The sequence below is a fragment of the Triticum urartu genome, chromosome 7A (genome assembly GCF_056163025.1).
Source record: "Triticum urartu cultivar PI428250 chromosome 7A, HENAU_Tu73, whole genome shotgun sequence".
NCBI lineage: Eukaryota > Viridiplantae > Streptophyta > Magnoliopsida > Poales > Poaceae > Triticum > Triticum urartu.
Window position 1 is genome coordinate 467,619,224 of NC_141879.1, and position 7,528 is coordinate 467,626,751.

Consider the following 7,528-nt stretch of genomic DNA (forward strand, 5'->3'; position numbering starts at 1 on the left):
ATCGACGGTATGGACGCTGATGAAAGAGACGATGAAGAACCAGCGCCTATTGGGCCCTGGAAAGCCACCTCTTAATATGATGTATACATGGTGGACGCACCAATAGATGACGACGAGGAGCGGAAGGACGCACCGAAGGCTTGTTCCCTCGAGAAGCAGTCAAAGCGGCGACGCAAGCGCCACCCCAAATCCCGCCTCGACAGAAATAACGATCACACAGACCCAGCGCTGGAGCAGGGCGAACCACTGCTGGACAACAGCAATCCGGATAATCAAACCGAACAAACAAATTCTATCAAGGATAATGGTCCGGACGACATAACGCCGGACAGGAACCTGGAGCAGCAAAATGCCCATAAAAGGCTTGTTGCCACCACGAGGAGTCTTGAAAAGCAGAAGCAAAGGCTCAAGGCTGCACAAGACACACTCCAAATCAGATGGAGTAAAATACTGAACACAGCAGCGAGGTACTGCAACAATCGCCCCCCCAAGAGCTACCCAAAGCGGAAGATGCTACCTGAATTCTATGAGGAGGCCTCACACCCCCACAACCAAATATCAAAGCAGCCACCTGGCCAGATAGACGACCCCTCTACCAACACAGAGCGGCATACAACGCCATTCACAATACAACTCGCGACCCATGCGAGGGCTCGCACCCAAAGGACGGTGCAACAAGATCCATCTATGGACCATGCAAGCGCGCCCCAGCATACAATGCAACACAACAAACATCTGAACAACGCAGTACACCCAGCTACAGGGGTGCCGCACACCCCCTATGTTTCACCGATGAGGTGCTGGACCATGAATTTCCAGAGGGATTCAAACCCGTAAACATAGAGACATACGACGGAACAACAGACTCTGGGGTCTGGATTGAGGACTACATCCTTGATATCCATATGGCTCGAGGAGATGATCTCCACGCCATCAAGTACTTACCCCTCAAGCTCAAAGGGCCAGCTCGTCACTGGCTTAAAGGCCTCCCCGAAAGCTCCATTGGAAGTTTGGAAGAGCTCGAAGACGCCTTTCGGGCAAATTTTCATGGGACTTATGTCCGACCTCCAGATGCGGACGATTTGAGTCATATAACTCAACAGCCCGCAGAGTCAGCCCGAAAGCTTTGGAACAGGTTTCTTACTAAAAAGAACCAGATTGTCGACTGTCCGGACGCCGAAGCCTTGGCATATTTTAAGCATAGCGTCCGTGACGAATGGCTCGCCAGACACCTCGGCCAAAATAAGCCGAGAACGATGGCCGCATTAACAAGCCTCATGACCCGCTTTTGCATGGGTGAGGACAGCTGGCTAGCCAGATGCAGCACCAGCGACCCCAGTACATCTGAAGTTAGAGATGGAAACGGGAAATCACGGCACAACAGCAATAACAAACGCCGGAATAAAGAAGACAGCACGAAGGGCACGGCAGTAAACGCCAGATTCAAAAGCTCTCGGCTAGGTCAAAAGCCGCCCTCTAAAGGCACCAGGGATGAACTGTCCAGCCTCAACAAAATTCTGGACCAAGTATGTCAGATCCATAGTACCCCTGGTAAACCTGCTAATCATACCCACAGAGAATGTTGGGTCTTCAAGCAGTCCAGCAAGCTCAACGCCGTACACAAGGGGGAGGATACACCAAGTGAAGACGAGGACGAGCCTCCCAAGCAAGACACTGGGGAACAAAAGAAATTTCCACCAGAAGTAAAAACAGTAAACGTGTTACACGTGATCAAGGAAAAAAACAACGCGGCACTCCCAGGAAAATATACCCAAGTGCCTGTCAACGCGAAGTACTGCCACTGGTCGTCTCAACTGATAACTTTCGACCATCGCGATTACTCAGCAAGTATCTGACGCGCAGGATGGGCTGCCCTGGTATTCGACCCAGTAATTGGTGGATATCACTTCACACGAGTCTTGATGGACGATGGCAGCAATCTAAACCTAATATATCAGGATACAATTCGCGGGATGGGGTTAGACCCTACAAAAATTTGCCATAGCAATACTACCTTTAAAGGAGTAACGCCAGGCCCAGGGGCTCATTGTACGGGCTCCCTCCTACTACAAGTTGTATTCGGTTCCCCCGATAACTTCCGTCACGAGCATTTAACCTTCCACATCACTCCGTTCCAAAGTGGCTATCAAGCACTGCTCGGACGCGAAGCTTTCGCTCGCTTTAATGCAATACCACACTACGCCTCCCTCACACTCAATATGCCCGGTCCATGTGGCATCATTTCAGTGAACGGAAATATCAAGCGATGTCTGCGCGCCGAAGAGAGTGCGGCTGCCCCGGACTAGCGAAGGCATCCAATAGGTCGTCAAGACCTCAAACACAACTAATCAAGTCCGGCGCTTCTATTTATACTGAATAAATGGTCACACCCCTATTTTTCAATACAAGGGGCTCAACGCGCGAAGACAAGTGGCACTTTCTCCTCATCTTGAATTATACATGGTTTCTTTAAAAACTATCTTTTTGCACGACAACTTTTTCACCTAAATTCCTCTTTTTTACAGACGATCATCGTGCTACACCCGTCCGGGATACGGCACAACGGAGACACGGGCGCAGAGTGCAGCAAGGACCCGCTCCAAGGATTCTTTTTAGATTAAGACCCTGCGTAAACCTTTTTTACTATCTCTTGTTGATACATATCCACCGTTGAGAAGGATGCTGACGTCTTGGCATGTGGCCACGCCAGAACAATGCACGTACCTGGACACAAGGGGCTTCTTACAAAGGCCATAATTTAGGCCCGGTTTATACCACAAAGACCGAATACCTTAGGGAGTGTTCGGCGTCGCGAGTTTGGCCCTATATGCATCAGCTCCGAATCATTGTCTTTGGTCAAAAGTTGGGTTTGCCCGGCTCCTGTGTTTTGGTGCCTTACGTTCCGCTTTACCGGCTAAGGTAGCACCAGGAGAACTACTGCGATTGTGCCCTGGTTCATCCGGACGAGCACCTCAGTAGAGAAAGCCAAAAACTGACTGTCATGATATAGCGTGAGACTGGTCAACCACTCGATGACCTATTGGAATGTTAGATTTCCTCCGCCTTAACGAAGGGCCGTTTTCCAGCCAGGCATGTACGCACCCCGGGATGGGGAGAGTGCGGAGCCACCAGGGGCTATCTAGTAGCCCCATTGTCAAACTCCTATGGCTAAGTGAAAGTGCTAAAGCATTATAGTCCGGTTGCCTCGCTCGCTCCGCTATCACCTCCTTAATAGGACCAAGACGTTGGGTTAAGTGTGAACGCGTGTTTTTTGCGAGCACCTCCGCATTATATGCGTGGGGGTTGAAGCCGACGGCTGCAATCTTTCAGGTTATACACATGTATACATAAACGGCCGCCCAGGAGGCATCATATTACTTCCAGGCAAAAGTATAAAAATAGCCTTATAAAAATTTATAAAAGCATTTCGATTACAATGAGATTACATGTCACTCAAACATAATATTTTTTGAGCACTGGGTCTCTATCAAACGAGCACCCTCAAGAACTTCTTCAAAGTAGTGCTCAGCAGCCATTCGACCTATGGCCGAATCCCGTGGTGCAACAGTGGTAGCGTCCATCTCCGCCCAGTATGCTTTAACACGGGCAAAGGCCATCCGTGAGCCCTCTATGCACGCCGACCTCTTCATCGCATTAATGCGCGGCACCATGTCAAGGAACTGCTGCACCATGCTGAAATAGCTGTTCGGTTTTGGCCTTTCCGGCCATAGCTGATCCACAACAGACCTCATGGCGAGTCCGGACAACCTATTCAATTCGGCCCATTCGGCTAATTGGTCAGTCAATGAAAGCGAACGCTCGGGAGAATGGAATTGTGTCCAAAACAGATGGTCCACTTCACGGTCCGTCTGACCCTGGAAGTACTTGGCCGCATCGACAGTGCTCGGGGCCAAATCCATATACACATCCTCCGAACTCCATAGCCGATCTAGAGAGGCATACCGTGGATCTCCGAACTTCCTCCGCAACATAAAGGATTTCCCAGCTACAATATCCCCGGCTTCCCAAAGCTCCTCCTTCTTCGCCCTCATAGCAGAGCGGATGTCTTTTCTCGTCGGAGTAGCCTTCTCAAGGTCCGATGCCTTCGCTAGGTTTTCCTTTTCAAGAACCCGGCAACGGTCGGCGGCGGCTTTTAATTCTATGGCCATCTTGGCCATCTTATCTCGGCTCTCGCCATGCGCGGCCTTCTCGGCTTTCAACTCTTTGGCCGCCTTCAAAGCAGCCGCATTACCAAACCTCGCTTGTTCCTTGGCTCGGGCAAGTTCTGCTCGCAAGGCTTCAACAGTGGCAGCTCCATCTGCAGTCACAACATATTAAAGATACTGGCATCATACTGCTCCTACTATGTGGCGTTTACTAGATAATGACTCTTACCCTGTGCCTCGTCAAGCCTTTTGTTAACAAGCTCGATGTCGGTGTCTGTCGCATCCAACTGCCGTTTTAAATGGGCTAACTCGCTAGTTCGGCCAGCCACCGGAGCTTCCATCACCTGCACATAGAGGCAGTATGGTTATTACCTGGGAATATGATCCTCTGTTCGTCGTCGTTTCCGACGACAACCAGAGTCTCAGGGGCTACTATCTACACAGGGCACACCTAGCACGTGGAGGAGTATCATACATTATTTTATGTATCTCAAAGCCTGCCAGTAGATTCATAAAAGCTTCATGCAATCCGCTTTCGGCGGACGAGATTCTCTCCATCACCGTATTCATCAGCACACGGTGTTCACCCGAGACGGCCGCTCGCCCCACCAACTCCCTCAGAACATCCGATCACACACCAGACGGTGCCGGACTCTTTTGTCCGCTCTCTTCGTGAGCCGGACACTGGGAGCTTCGGGGGTCAATGGGATTATCTTTTGGCCTCACCAGACTCGGAGAGGCCCTCCGCGACGACCCTTCGGGGTCGCCCGCTTCCGGAGCGGAGGAGTCCGGAGGAGGAGTTTCGCTCTCCATCATCTCTGGAAGAAGATCCCCCAAAGACGAGCTCATTTGAGAGGGGCTAAGGCCCGAACTGCAAAGATATATGCGGTGGTTATTTTCTTAGAAGAAGAAGATGGCATACCTATACTGTTAAAGTATTTCGGGTCACTTACGACTCGCTGGAGAATTGATCCCCCCGCGGACTTTGTGCGGCAAAAGCACCCCCCAAGGTAGGACCCTCAGTGGGAGACTTCTTCTCCCGTTTGGAAGCTTCGGCTTCCGAATCCCCGGGCACAGTCCTTTTTCTCCTCCGGTCGTCTTCCTTCATGAAGACGCTCGCTCCCTCGGTTAGAATGGGCAGCGTTGGGGGCCCGCGTCCGCCCGTATTATCCTCCCCAGTATCTTCCTTCAAAGGCTTCGGGCAAGGTGCGACCTGGAGCATCTTTTCCAATACCGGATTGTCCAAACCCTCAGGGAGGGGGGCCGAACACCGAATCAACTTCGCCTTTGTTAGCCAGTCCTGGTCAAAAAGCGAACTCTCAGAAATAACTTCGTAACAAATGAGAGATAGTATGTTCGACTGGAAGATTCCTTACCTGTTCGGCGGCGCCGTTATTGCTCAGACCCATGTCCTTGGTGATTTTTGGACACTCTTCCTGAGGTCCGAAGAATGACTTGTACATCTCCTCGTGCGTCAGGCCGAGGAAATTTTGATTGACACGCGATCCCTCGGGATTGTACTCCCACAAGCGAAGGGGCCGGCGTTTGCAAGGCTGGACTTGACGAACCAGCATAACTTGTATTACTGCAACCAAACTAAAATCTCCATTGAAGAGATCTCGAATGCGGCTTTGCAGTATAGGCACGTCCTTGGCTGGACCCCAGCTCAGACCTCTGCTGATCCAAGACATTAGCTGTGGTGGAGGGCCCGAGCGGAAAATAGGGGCGGCCGCCCACTTGGCACTTCTAGGAGCCGTGATGTAGAACCACTCTTGTTGCCACAATTCAGACACCTCTGGAATGGAACCTTTGGGCCATGGAGCTCCCGTCATCTTGCGTATTGAGGCACCTCCACACGCTGCATGTTGCCCCTCGATCATCTTCGGCTTTACTTCAAAGGTCTTGAGCCACAGGCCAAAGTGAGGGGTAACCCGGAGGAAGGCCTCACACACGACAATAAATGTCGTGATATGAAGAAAGGAGTCCGGAGCTATATCATGGAAATCTAGCCCGTAATAAAACATCAAACCTCTGACGAAAGGATCCAGAGCAAGGCCTAGACCTCGGAGGAAGTGGGAGACGAACACGACGTTCTCGTTGGGTTCAGGGGAGGGGACGGCCTGCCCTCGGGCGATGCAAAACCTCGGCGGTCAGATATCTGGCCTCCCTCAACTTTTTGATGTCTTCTTCCATGACGGAGGAAGGCACCCATCGGCCTTGAAGGCTAGATCCGGACATGATTGAAGGTTCGGAGCACCTGACCTGAACTTTGGGTGTTTGAGCTTGAGGTGGGGGAAGGATTCGATTGAGCATGGGAGAGAAAAAAGTAAAAGCCTTGTCCCTTTATAAAGAGGGTGAATATCAAGTGTCCTCTCCGTGGCCGTTTGGACTTGCCTATAGTCTAGGAGTCCTATAAGCGGTTGGGTTACCCACGCCCGTATTGATGAGAATCCCGGAATAAGGGGACACAATCTCTGCTTTAACAAGACGTGCCAAGGAAACCGCCTCGCATGACACGCTGAGGTGGGACAATAAAACGATTCGAATAAAGGCTTGGCCGTGGTGCGATGTCACACTACGGAATATGTCAGTAGATTAGATTTGTGTAAATATTATTCTCTCTATGGCAATATGTGGAAACTTATTTTGCAGAGCCGGACACTATCTTTGTGTTCTAAATCTTCTATGAAGTACTTGGAGGAGGAACCCGCCTTGCAATGCCGAAGACAATCTGCGCGCCGGACTCGTCGTCATTGAAGCCTAGTTCAGGGGCTACTGAGGGAGTCCTGGATTAGGGGGTGTCCGGATGGCCGGACTATACCTTCAGCTGAACTCCTGGACTATGAAGATACAAGATTGAAGACTTTGTCCCGTGTCCGGAAGGGACTTTCCTTGGCGTGGAAGGCAAGCTTGGCGATACGGATATGTAGATCTCCTACCATTGTAACCGACTTTGTGTAACCCTAACCCTCTCCGGTGTCTATATAAACCAGAGGGTTTTAGTCCGTAGGACAACATACAGAACAACAATCATACCATAGGCTAGCTTCTAGGGTTTAGCCTCTCCGATCTCGTGGTAGATCTACTCTTGTACTACCCATATCATCAATATTAATCAAGCAGGAAGTAGGGTTTTTCCTCCATCAAGAGGGCCCGAACCTGGGTAAAACTTCGTGTCCCTTGCCTCATGTTACCATCCGGCCTAGACGCACAGTTCGGGACCCCCTACCCGAGATCCGCCGGTTTTGACACCGACAGTTAGGGTTACACAAGGTCGGTTACAAAGGAGGATATATACATATCCGTATTGCCTTGCTTGCCTTCCATGCTAAGTAGAGTCCCATCCGGACACGAGACGAAGT